Source organism: Larus michahellis, chromosome 9, assembly GCF_964199755.1.
Source record: "Larus michahellis chromosome 9, bLarMic1.1, whole genome shotgun sequence".
Taxonomy (NCBI): Eukaryota; Metazoa; Chordata; class Aves; order Charadriiformes; family Laridae; genus Larus; species Larus michahellis.
The window spans coordinates 18,972,300-18,986,309 of NC_133904.1; the positions used below are offsets into that span (position 1 = coordinate 18,972,300).

The following is a 14,010-nucleotide window of genomic DNA, read 5'->3' on the forward strand; positions in this document are numbered from 1 at the left end:
CATTGGCAGTACAGATACAACATTCATAGGCTAATCATGGCTAAGCTAATTTTGGCTCTTTCAGAGCCAAATTATGGTGTTTTGTGCCAAACCTTATTATAAGTTAATTGCAGTCCTTGTGCATAGTCAGGAATTCGAAGAGCAATACAGAAAGGTGTTGCTGCACCTGGACACCATTCAGAGTTATGCTATTCAGTTTTTCATCTTAAATAGATAAAACAAAGCACATCAGGCATAATGCCATTAAAATTGATATCCAAGCCATCCAAGAGATTATTGCAGAATGTTTTGACAAATTAAGCATTAAAAGTCTCCTTTTGCAACTCAGCTGCTTTAGAAATAAAGACTGAAGGATAGTTTGTGGTTCAAATCCCAACTGGCCTCCCAAGACCTAAAAACAGATTGGTATTGTTATATAACTTTAAGCTAATTACTCTAGCTCTGTGTTCTGTATGTGAAAAACAATAACGGCAGCCCTATTTAGACTAATCTCTTTCTTTTGATATATGTTTACTGGAAGCTGCTAAAGTGCAAAGCTAGTTTGTGTCTTCAGCAAATTTGTTTTTAATCCTTTCACCTACTTCATGTGCATATATAACTGCACGTTAGCAAGGCACACAGCCACCTTCTTCCATTACTGTTCTCCAGGTAAAAGCCACAAAGCAAACATGGTTAAGACTTTTTGATGAGCCTCTGTGGATCTGCTAGCCCTTCGTGTAGGAGAGATGTCTGGTGTTACCTTCGAAAATCATGTATCATGAACCTAGATGGATTTTTTTTTTCATTATTTATGCTTTTCTCCTGTTACCTGTCCAACAGGAGCTCAAATAAACCCCAGACCATTTTTATCACAGTTCAAAAGCAGCTAGGTGTCTACTCATTCATCATCACTTTGACAGCACTGGGATGTACTCCATTGCTGGAAATGGTGAACACAACTGACAAGTCCACTTACTATCAACAACCAATATGAAACTGGTCAAATGCACGGAAAAGGAGGAAGTAATCTGCTACCAGATCTTTACTGCATCAACTTGACACTCATTTCAGTAAGACGTTACCAGCTACAAGTTACACTCAAGGAGCAGGGGAAAAATCCTTGCTAGCTTGCCAGAAGTATCTAGAAAAAAGGACACCAAACACGGAAGCTTGCTTCCATCATAGTATACAAACCTAGAAGTGGTATGCACACAGCCTTTTCCTCAAATCTACACTCCATTCTGATTTGTTTCTTAACAGTATAATAAAAAAAAAGCCATTAACCACACAGACATTCCAGGCAAAAAAAAAAAATGCTGAAAAAAAATAATGAAGCGAGGCAAGCTTACAAGGATTCCAATAACTTGACTCTTTTTTCACCCCAAACTGTACACTCACCTCACCAAATGAAAAAAAAATATATTGAATGTGAGCCCTCAACCATGGAGCCATCCACTGAGCCTTGTTCTGGATGCAGCATGCCTACTAGCATGTATCTCCCTGTTCATAAGTGTGGCTCACACACCAGTTTTCTGTAACAGCTTGGTGCTTCTTTTGACAGGAGGAAGCAAAGTTGACCTATTTTTGACAGTTTTTAATGAGATGAGGCTAAAAAAAGTTATGAGGAAGTCTTGCTGAAAAGACTTAGATTCCTCTAAGTAGACATAAAAGTTCTTGCAATTGTTCCTCCAGTGGCCAAGGGGTTTGACCACTGCAGGTTGAAACCTGTTTAACAGAGCAGGTAGAAGAGTAGATATCAAACTCATTGAGTTAAATTCTTTGCCCAGACTTACATTTCTTATTATTGCTACAAATGGGAATGGTGAACAAATAAAAATTGCCCCATCATACAAAAAAATACAGAGAAGGAGTTTCACTAGGTAGAATACAGTATCCTGGTCACAGCACAAGCTCTTCTTTCTAGTTGATTTTGGACCAAATGGAGTACTCGACTCTTTCCAGTTGTCTGAAGGGAACAACTACCCAGCTTATCCTAAAGGTCCTCCCCCCTCAGTCAGTCAAAAAGGCCACGCAGAAAAAAGCAGATTCTGAACAAAGAGTAAAAATAAAAATAAAACATACAGAAAGAAGCCTCACATCTGTCCTGTAATTGATCCAATCCATTGAAAGAGACAACATCTGGTATCTGGCCGCCCTGTTCACACTGGTAAATGACACTGTTTGTTAGCAGAATCCATACTGCTTCAAGTGCTGCTGCAATTTTGAATGATGTAGTTTCACACTAACTTCTATAACTATATGTTAAATTAACAGAAAGCCTTTTACATTAAGAAGTTTTTGGCCACTTGGTCTAAAAGCAACGCTGGTCTAACTATTCCTTACATGCTTAGGTCTAAATCAAATACCGGTAAGTTTGTTTTAGGAAGATCTAAACATAAGTCTAAGTAAACTCTTAACCATGCTCTTTAACTTAATGACTAACTCTGTCATTAACTCGACAGCCTAAGAAATGTATTATTAGCCTCCTGAAATGTCAAACTTACTATTAAAGCTAAAAATTGAGGTCAGTTGGTTTTTGACTGCCTGACTTTTGACAAACTGATCCTAATAATTTTCTTGACTTTACTAGAATAAGTTCCATAACACAGCAAAAATAGCTTTTTTTCATTTTGCCACAAATACATTAATCTCCAGACAAACTCTTCTGATATAAACACCATTGCAAGAGCCATAAAGAATACAGACAAAAAGAGAAGCAAGTTTAAGGATGCTAAAGGTGAATAAAAATAAAACAGAAGATAATTTCTTCACTGGCCCCAAGGTCTCATTGGCTTTTTCTGACTTAAAGGAGGAGAAAGAAAAATCAGGAACAGCCAGGATCAAATTGAAGTATTTGGCAGTTTTATTTAAGAAAAGAGACTATTAAGCCACTTAAAGGTTAACTGATATGCATGAGTTATCATATACTCCTTGTCTTCAAGGTTATAGACTGTTTAGCAGAACTCTGCCAAACGGCAGTTATCTGAAGGGAGCTAGAAATCATCTCTGTTGATGACAGACCTCTGAGCAGATGGTAAGTAAATCAAGGTCCTGATGTGAAATGTTAAAGCTTTTATGCTGGAAGACACTGTTAAAGCATTATCCAGGTTAAATCAGATTCTGTAAAATACCAGTTTACTAGTAGGCAGGCGTGAAGTCTTCCACTGAGGAATTCTACAAGTTTGGTGGCTTGGTCTGTTTGGGGTTTTTTCGTTTTGTTTTTTAAAGATACCCTGACAGATTATTTAGAATTTTGGGGTTTTTCCCTTTCGAGTAGTCATTGCAGCAGTTCTATCAAAAGGACAGGGTAAGCAGGGGAAGGGAGGACCGTTTGTTTATTTGTCATTACAATAACGTCTGAGCTTGTTTAATTAGGCTAGTAGCATATAAGAAAGGCAGCTTTCATAAACATCCCTGAGAATATAGTTGGGAAAAATAATAGATTTTTTTTCTAAAATTTCTACTTGGATATGCTCAGGCAAATGTGGGAGTTTGAAAACCTTTCCAAAGCATGTTTTGGTGCCTAAACATTTGGAAAGGGTCTAGCACATCAGAAAAAGCAAACACTTACTTTTGTTTTAAAAGACCGCAGTTACCAAAGGGCATCTGCTAGACCTGCATGGGAAGACTAGGAAAAGCTCTAAGTAATTTTGTGTAACTACAGATGGGGTGAACGAATTTCATTGAAGCAAAGGAAGCAATAAAGCTCCTTTAACTGGCAATGCTTTAAATCAGCTCGACTACCAAAGTTAAAGATACAGCACCAAAATCTAGTGTCCTCACAGGAAGGAACAACATTTATTAGTTTGATAATTTGGACCACTAAAATTTATGAATGGTTAACCTACATCAAATGGAGGTTATGAATTAGATGACTTTGGTAATGGCTCTATCACATTCCATGGCTGATCCAAGCTACTCATGTTGCAGAAAATTGCCTTGAAAATCACATTGAATTGATCTATAATATTGAAGTTTATGGAGCTATATACCCTGCTAAATTCAATCAAAACTCTTTCAACAGCAGCCATGACATTCAGTTTCTCCAAAAAGTTCAGAAAAAAAAGAAGTCAAGAATCATTCATAGAACCTATCCAGAAGACTTTGATTCAATCAATTACAGAAAGTCACAAGCTACTGGAAGACAATTCTTCCATTGGAGAACACACAAATATATGTTATTTTCTTAAAAGTTTTGTTTAGACCCTTAATTGCAAACCAATTATTTATTTGCCAGGTATGGAAACAGCCCTTGTATACCTTTCAGTGGTCTGAAAAGCTTCATGTGAATAGAGATTGCACTATTGCTTCTTTCTTACGTAGTGGTAAGCGCTAGTCTAGCCACATATTTTAAGTTTCCATCCTGCCAGTAGCAGGCCTCTACCTTCTTCCCCCAACCCCCATCTTGCACGCGAAGATCCATAATCCCTGTGCTAATGCTTCCATTGTCCTTTAACTTCTGGAGTCATTTCCAGCTTATGCTCCAAGGAATGGGAGGGAGGGAGAGAGAAAAGTACATTTTCGACAAAGACCCTAAGCGATGAATACAGCTACAAGGGGGAGAGATTTCACCACCACCCCCCCCCCCAAACCTTTAGTCTTTTCATTCACTCTCCAAATGCATTGAGATTAATAATGCCTCTGGGCCACTGTATGCAAACCTCCACTGTGCACGCAGAGAAAAGATTATAATTGAATACCCTATTATGATGGGCAAGGAAAAAGAAAAGCAGACAGACCGACAGGGCTCAAAGGCTGAATTGGCCTGGTTTGGCTTTCAGCCCACAGCACCTACAATTATCCTGCAATGAGTTTTATTTATCTATTTAGTGTTCCCACTAGGCAGAGAGAGAATCTTGTATTAATTTAGTGCTCGTGGTTAGACAGAGAGCTTTAAATTGAAAAAAGTTATTCAAATGGATAATGAAATGTGGCTGGAGCCCTAATGTCCTGCTTTGAATGAAAATAGTACAAACCATAGCCCTCTGCAAGTGTTTCACAGTCTGATAGTTTATGCAAGAATTCAGCTAAACTGCATTTTTACAGAACAGCCTTACCAATGTAGCGGTATTAGCCTTTACATAGATAAGCAGGTATCTGTTGCTGAGCATCCCAGAACCTCACAGCAAAACAAGAAGTGAAAGACAGGAGCAGAAGAGAAAAAGCTCGCCTAGGATATATACGAAGGAAAGGATGAAGCCCGAAAACCAGGATGGCACCTCCATAGTTATTCGTTTATGGCATGTAGATGAAGTAATCTAGTTTGGTCCTAAGACCCTCATCTATCTATGGCAAAACACCCTTTTCCAAATTAGTACAGGGTATTGCCAGCAGTTACTTTCTGTTAGATGAAGACCTTGCCAGTACCAGCATCTAACTAACGACCCTAAGCAGTGCAGGTAATAGGAACAAGAGAATGAAACACCAAATCAAATTCTCATCTTTAGAGCACTGTAAATTCAGATAAGCTTCACAAAAGTGCCTGCTTGAATTAAGCTGGTGCACTCTTCAAGTGTTTGAAGCTGCATTTAATGATAGCAAATTGTAGCATAAAGAAAATAGTTGCTGTCTTAGCTGTAAGTCATTTCATAAAAGCTTTCCAGAAAATATTAATATAAGGCTTCATATGAAAAAAAGTACGTGAACAAATTCCGAGAGGTAGCAGTAAGCTGAGTGTACAACCAAGAATGTGCAAGTATTGGTCAGGACAACTCAGAACATCTGCTCTAACAAACACAGGGACAATTCTCAATTTGTCTACAATTTGAAGTTTAAAATATATTCAATAAATCTAAGGATCAAGCTTAACTTCCATGGAACACTAATGCTGCATTCCAGAAAATAATCTAAATTGATTATCTTAACTGTATTGTTCACTGCTTTTTTGAAGAGACACTAACCGCCACAATTGCTCCATTACTCACCACAGTGCATAAAATGTCTAAAGCTTTGGAAAGCAAATAACAGAAAAATATGGATTAAACTGATAAAAATGATAATTCCAGACATGATTAGATTCACTGTGTTGTGTAGCCTGCACAGCAGGTGGGGGATCCTTCAGAAGAATTAGGGAAAGGTTTAGGGAAAGCAGATTAATGGGGAAAAGATTAAATGTGCTCTAAAAGCAGGACAAAACATATTTTTAAAATGACAATTCTAACAGCAGTGTTTAGGGATGCTCTGGAATGCAAAGTACACATACTCCATTTAAATACCAGATGCACAAATGTCTCCTACTTACAATTATGCAGTGCATTGTACGACTTTAAATCATAAGCTGAATAAGCATTTGACATTAAGTGGTGCTAGTGACAAATATTAATCAAAATATAGCCAATAGTTTCTAGCACACAGTAGTCAAGCTCTATTTTCCCCTTCTCTGCATGCAACTTTTTACAAAACTGGTCTTATGGATGAAGGCCTACCAAGCTGTTTATTTTTATATCCAGAATTATATTAACAGTTGAAAATGAAAATCAGTAATAGCAATTTCTAGAGCCCTGAATAATGCACATTGATGCCACTGCCCTCTCTCCAGTTGTTGAAGGCTTTCTGTCTTCTAATAGAAGACACTGTGCATTTAACTGGTTAAGAACAAAAAATCATATTGGAAAGAGCCCGCTTCCATAGCCTAAGAGGAGAAATGCTGTTTAGCTGCTGAATATGGGTTGCAGTTGTATCGCTGGCACCAAAAGAGGAGACAGCTGCTAATGCAAGACCTAATGTATCTTAGGAAAGCATTAGCAGCAGCAAAGCAAATGTTTTAGATTGTTATTATCCAAAATTTCACACTCCTTTACATAACAAAAGGTAATAGTGGTACACTTTTACATCCAAAAAGCACCTGTTACAGTGTCTCCAATGTCCATGGGAATTTTAATGGCTCCCTCCTTGCTTTTTGAAATTTAAGGGGTTTTTGTAACTCTTCAGAACCTCCTTGGTAAACTTGTCCAGCTTTGCTTATGACTATATGTTTACAGATTACTCCTTAACTATTTAATGCAATCACAAATAGTAGGAGGCTCACAACAAAAGTCAAATTGAGTTTGCCACACTGAGAAATAGATTTTGATTTTCAAAGTTATTACAGAAACACCCACAGATCTTTCGAACATCATGTCACAGAAAGAGTGTTCCCTTTTCCTCAGAATCATCTAGTAAATGTCTATCACCCAAGGCCGATTACCCAGAAAATGCAAAAAAGGCAGCTTGAAGTAGAGGTATTGTATCTGATTGCTTCTACTCTCCAGTGAGCTGTTGGCATGAGCTTTTGGGGCAAGCCCACTGGGCTGGCCTGAGCAAAGCAGCTATGCTAGCAGAAGGCAAAGACTTCTGGCTTTTCCCACATTTAAACTCAAGCACTGTTTGAGTCAGCCAAGTCTCACTCAAGTCTTAGCATGCCAGCCTATTTTGTTGCCTGTGGTAGATGAACCACTTTTAATCTGCTTTCTTCCTACTAATTTGAACTATATGCTACTTACCATCATTTTACCCGTGTCCATGATGCTTCTCAAACCTGCCCCTGGTTTTTAATTCTACAAATGCGACATCACTCAGAAATCTGAAGTCTTACAAAAGAAATTCCACAGCTACAGCACTAAGACTTGCATATCACTCAAAGCAAGCACACGGTCTTGCAGTATTTGTCCTCTTTTCATTCACCCCAATCTCTTTTGTTCTCTTGTATCCATTTGTTATGTTATGCCTGTCTTTATGCTGTACTCTCCTCCAGGCAAGCATGCGTTCTTTATGTTCTGCAAAGTGCTTTTTCAGGCAATAAAGCAGAAATTATGTTTCTCAGTTTCCCCATTTGTAGAGGCAGCATACTAACACAGTATTCACCTACCTCACAAGACAGCTCGCAAGTTAAATTTGTTAATGATTGTGAGGCCTGTGGAGATCCTCTTATGGGAAGCTCTACAGAATTGTGAAGTATTGTCATAGGTCAAAAGCGAGGCTTACAGCTTGAGTTAATTCCCCACTCTGAGGACAGACTAGTGTCTTTCCATAATTAAAGAGGGGTTTAACTACAGCGCAAAAGCATCGTTTATATAGCTCGGGCATGTTAGCTTGGAAGTATGTAAGGGGAGTGCTTACTGAGTACGCTGGGATCATCTGGAGAAGGAAGAAAATAAAATGTTTCCTCTCTTTTTCTTCATTTAACATTAGGGCGTCAGGAAAAGTGCCTTATAGGATGTCACTGACCTCAAACCAGGTTTCATATCTAGCAGCATTTCAAAAAAGATATCTAGAATTTTATAGCTTCTGTCTAAAATAAACCCCATCTAACTGCATACTACATTAGACATGCAGAAAGGAATGTTGTTGTTACAGTTTAAGAGATTTCATCCAGGCACTATGATTTTATATTTTATTTTTTCATAATTAAATTTGCAAGTACTCAACATGCCATTTCCTTAAATTTTTCATAAGAGCATAAAAAGTGTTTGGAATGGATTTAGCCTCATTTTAAGCTCCTTATATTCAGCCCTCCCTTATGGTGACTATTGTATGACCAAACATCAGTTTATTGGGGTTCTCCCTCTCAACTTGTATTTTTATTTTATTACAGCGGAATATTCTAAAGAAGTAGTTCTCTTCAGTCTTCGATATCAGATATTCTCTACATTCATAATAGCAAAGGGCACTAGAATCGTCAGTACTGCCAGACACTCTTACTACATTGTGCTCCTCGAGCCTCTGCTAATCCCACAAAGCTGTAGCACACTAGACTATGATCCACCCCCCAAAAAATGAAGCATTCCTAACAGTACTCTCCACTGCTACATTGAGATGCAGGAGGGGGAATACATCCTCCTCCCTCCCTTTACTCCCCCATTCAAGTACACAGCCAAGCAAAGCTTTTGTACAAAGCACTACAATATGACATACACATTAAATAAATAAGGGTAACTCCAGGGCAGAAGGAATGAGGAGAAAAGGTGCATGTGACAGTGAATTTGCTAGGCTTTCTACCATTAAACTACAGTGTGAACAAGTTGTCATTCTCTTCCACCCAGTGGGTAATGAAATCAATTTTAGCATTTGCAATACTTAGAATTACACAGTGTTGAAAAGCAACCCCAAAAAACATACACTGTATAAAACAACGGTTATAAAAAGTACTTGCATCTCCTTATTTCCAGTCTGTGGCTTTATTTCCATACCCTACTCTTTTCTATCGTGCTCATAACAACTGTACTCACCATACAGAAGTCCTGAGCATTCCAGAAGTCTGCTCACAGAAGTGGGACATGTTGGCCCACGGTGAGAATTTCCATCTTTAACAAGAGTCTTGCCACAGAGCAAATCCCCTCTCACACTTGCACAGTTGACTTCAGGTAGGATTTAACCTGCAGTAGGGAAAAAGGCAACTGTATATTTACTGTAAAATATAGTTTGTAGGAATGCAAGTGGCTTAAGAGAGCTGGAAGGAGGACAACTCATTTGAAGCCTGTCACTGCTGTTGACAGGCCAGGTGACAACTGGTGTCACCACCACGTGTGTACGCACCTCTCCCTCTGTCTTTGTTACACTTTGCCATTTTCCTGGGACAACTGACGTATTGTCATGAGGCTGTTAAACACCTTGCTGAAGGTGTTTAGGAGCCGCAATCAAACATGAAAAGCCACACAATTCTGAGCAGTACAAGTCAAGAAGCCACTCACCCTCTACGGTTACATCAATGAAAATAATAGTAAAAGAAATGAAGTACTTTGCAAGGTGATGAGGGACTTGGACATCACGGAAGTAATCGATCTGCCATTTAAGAGTCAAAATACCAGAAGAGAAGCTAGTGAAGAGGGGGAAGCCACAAGGCAGCCCTGTCAGGGAGTTGGGGGGCTCAGCTAAGGGTCGGTTTTCCAGCTGTTCCCTCAGCGCAGGAGCAGCCACACGCTGGCACCGGCCGGGGCTCACCGGCTCCGGCGAGAAGGAAGGCCCCGGGCGGGTGGCGCAGGGCAGCCCCGGCCCCACGCCTCACAGGGCGGGCAGGGCAGGCCCGGGCCCGCCGCGCCTTCCTCTGGAAGATGCAAAGTCGTCTGCGCTTGACGCTGGCGGACCCCAGTGAGGCTCGGTGACTGAACTGGTACCGATTCGCCAGGTGAACCGAGCCACTCGCCCCCCCCGCGAGGAAGGGCTCGGCGGCCCGGGCGGGTGCCGCGCTCCGCGGGGAGGCTGAAAGCGACGGGGCAGGCGACAGCACTGCCGGGCGGCGCTGAGGCAGCGAGGCCGGGACTGCCGGGATCCCCCAGCGACCCCCGGCCTCACCGGCAGCCGCCCCGGGCTGAGCCGGGAGAACTCAGGGCAACCCCAGCACCCTTGGGGAGGGCTCCCGCCAGGGACCGAGCCCCGCGAGGGGCCGGGGCCATGCACAGGCCGGCTCGGAGGACTAGAAATCCAGTGGTTAATTCCCTGATAAGACACTGTTCGAGCTTTTAAGAACTACCCAGTTTAACTGGCAACTCATTTTTGTATTTGTTTTGCAAAGTGCTTGGTAATCAATTACCAATTACTTGGGAAAAATAAGTCAAATTGAGCGCTTTGCACATCTCCACATCGGCGGGCCATGTGCAGGCACCATCGGGCACGGGCTGGACTCCTGCAGCACAGCTTTTCTTCACCGATTAGAACAGCCATATTTGCTTTCCAAGTCCATTTCGCTCTTCTGCACCTGCTCCTGAGGACAGGGGCATTTTGAAGTGAAGGACATTGAGGGAATAGTCGCAACTTTTGCTACAGCTTGATAAAAGGCAGTGGAATGAATCTGAAAGGTATTTCCTGCACATTCTAGGTGGAGAGAGGGTAAGGCTCTCTTCATACAGCTTTAGGTTAATAAAACCTGCACACTCAGTTTCTAATGACTAAAGCAAATGTAAAGAACCATCTTGAACACTAATGAACACCTCTCATATGGTTCAATTTATGACACTGAAACATAGGTCAATAAAAGTAAATGTTTAAGTGTAATTATTACTTTTAAAAAGTGTTTCTCTACCTGAAGGTTCCCCACAGTTCCTACAGAAAGATTAATGGATAATACTCACCCCTCTCAATAATCCATGAGCATATTCCCAGGTGTTTCTGTATATTTGGTTTAGCACCTAGTGATTTCCAATAAGACCCAGTTTCTGGAGTAAAAAAAAAAAACCCACAACAAAAACCTGCATTTTAACTTGCTGACAAAATAGGTGTATAACGAAGTGTAGTAAGATTATTTTTCACTTTTCTTCCTTTGAGAAGGATACAGAAGTTTTAATGCTCGAGAACAGCCTGAATACTCAGACTTCTCCATGTTGGCTACAGAGTGGCCAAGTCAGTTGTCAGCACCCAGCCTGAGAACGCAGGCACATAGGATGTCGTGGCATCCATATAAAAGCTACAGAAGGCTACCTCTCCTTTCTTCAGTTTCAAGAGTTTTCTTCCACTCTGTCCTCTAATTGACATACTTTAAAACTTGGTGAAGACTCTGTTCCCCATCGGATTTCCCCAGAAGACTGTGTAGTGTTAAGAGTTCAGACATGGTTCTTTGCTGCATTGTATAATCGAGTTGCTTCACATTCCAAGAAGCTTTTGTGTTATTTTAGAGCTGTCTTGAAGAAGACCATGCAACTAGTCTCAACTGCAATAGTATGAAACATCTGGGAGCAGGATTATTTCTGTCATGTGCTGCCAAAATAATATTTTGCTTATGGAATTAAAATTTTAGGGATTTTCCCAAATCCACATAATGTTCTTGAGTGCTTAAATTTGCATTATGACATTTACATTAGCATATACACGTGTAAAAGACCATCTTGCCAGCCAACTCCTATTGGTTATTCAGAAGCTTAACTCCACCTAAAGCTAGGATTAACGTATGCTCCTGAAACAGACTTCAGTTACAGTAACAGATTTTCTTCAGCTAAGTGCTTTTTCCCATCTGCTCTTACAATCACATCTGCAAGTCAGTGTCTTCAGCGATCACCTTGCCATGATTATGGATGCCTTCCCAACTCCCTAGACAGAGACCTATTCCCTGTTTTCTAGTTGTGCTATTTCTGTATACTTTGAGGTTTCAGCTCCTTAGTGGAAGTGACCACAGCAAAATGCTGAATATAATGGAGTAAATGAATTATTACTTGTCCTAAACTCTTTTCAAATACAAATGCTTCCTGAAAAAACAAACCAGCTTCTAAACACTTCGCCCATATATACAAGCTAGTGCAGTACACAGGTAATATAACTCGGTGTTGTTAATTGCAATGTTTATTTTAACTCTTTCAGCAAAAATAAGCTCTCCTGCTAAGAGGAATGTTTTGCTATATTGTTTCTAGGTGTTATAGCAGGCAGACCAACAGGCCATTGCTGCCGCTTAGCTACAACCCCATACGAGAACCGAAACATTTTATCCTTAATTCTTGTAGTTAGAAATAATCAAGAAAATACTAATTGTATGAGAACCATTCAATACAACTTTCTTGGATTTGTTGACAGTCAAAACAATAGTAATACAGAATGTGAACTATCCATGCATTTCAGTTGAATTGGAAGTTGAAACTATATTGTTTGCTCCTTCAGTGTTGAAAGCAGAAACAACATGCTCATATGCAGCTTCCAAATTATTTCCCACACCACTCCCAACACTGATAGTTCCCAAATGCCCTTTACTCGGCTGCCAGAACTTCTCACTTCCCTGTGACAACCTCTACTATATACATTAACACAAATCTGTCACATCAAAAATGAGAAAGGGAGGGCAGTGTAAAACTCAGTTTACTATCCAAATATCTGACAGAGGATGTATCGTAACTGCATCAGTAAATTTCAGACTTTGTGAAAACTCTTGTTGATTATACTAGGAAAAGTTGCAGCAGAATACCAAGTACCAAAGCCCCCCAGCTTCATCAGTTCAACATTACCTCAACAAGCCTGATCTGCACCAGTCACCATAGACTACCTGCACTTGCTATTCCTTAGAACAGGTTCATATGCTTTTGGCTTTTGTCACCGAGGCAGACACTCTTGAATAATTGCGTTGGAAAGTAACTGCCCTGCAATGGTCTCAGAGAAAAAAGGCTCCAAAAGCTGCTTGCCCAGGCCTCCATGCTGCGGTGCTGGAAGTGGTATCATTGCTGCTGGTCTCGGAGTTGCCCACCCACTGCAGCCCCACTCCGTCATCAGGTGAGCCACTGTCTCTGGGTGGATCACAACTCCAAGGGCTGCTGTTCCACACCACTGCAGGGACCTGCTCTTCATCCCAGAGTTTACTTGCTTAACCTCTCTCACATTTAACCTAAGATTTTTCCTATTTTCTACCTTCTTGGTAAGAATAAAATCAACGGCTTCACCATCCAGGAGAAAATTGTCAGACTGATAACTGCATGGATAAAACAATAAACAAAAACCTAATTTCCCACTTATGTGTTGTACTAATTGATTGTTTTGTTTGAGCAAGTTAAAGGGACTGCCCGGAAACATCCATCAGAGCCTAGTAAATGCCTCTTCACAACCCCAGAAGGGAGCACGGGCCTGGCTGATCACTGGCAAGGCTGATGGTCAAAGTTAATTGACTTCCAGGAAGCTAGCAGAATTCAGGGTTCATCATTAAATCCTGTTGGCAAGCCTTTAAGCTCAATCATATTTTCCTTTCAAGTAAAATGGTCTCTCTACAGAAATGTTTTCCCCAGAAATATACTCATTTGTGTCTCTAGCGGAATCCTCATTCAGCACAAGACCTCTTTTCTAGTCAATCCCCCATAGCCTCACTTCCTTGTTTTAAAATCTCTTTAAAGAGCATGACCATGATTTCCTGAAGCAATATTAAATGAGATCATAACATTCACACACCGAATAGAATTTCTCTTCTCACACTCACCTCCTATTATAACCCAAACTACGTAACACTGTTGTTCATTATATATTACCTACTGCTCCCACATATTTTATGCTCCATGCTTAGTTTTAATACTCTATTCACATATCATTCACAAAATAGTCGTTTATTTTATTTTAAGTGCCAAAACCATGCAGCTAACAAGCCTTTAAGTTATC

General features: G+C 40.4%; 1 protein-coding gene across 1 annotated transcript in view; it reads right to left on the reverse strand.

Moving 5' to 3' along the window:
* RORA (RAR related orphan receptor A) overlaps positions 1–14,010 on the reverse strand; it is a 435,634-nt gene that overhangs the window by 406,117 nt on the left and 15,507 nt on the right. Inside the window, exon 2 of the mRNA XM_074600027.1 lies at positions 9,186–9,332. The gene's annotated coding sequence lies outside the window, so the exon portion shown is untranslated. The remainder of the gene's footprint in view (positions 1–9,185; positions 9,333–14,010) is intronic.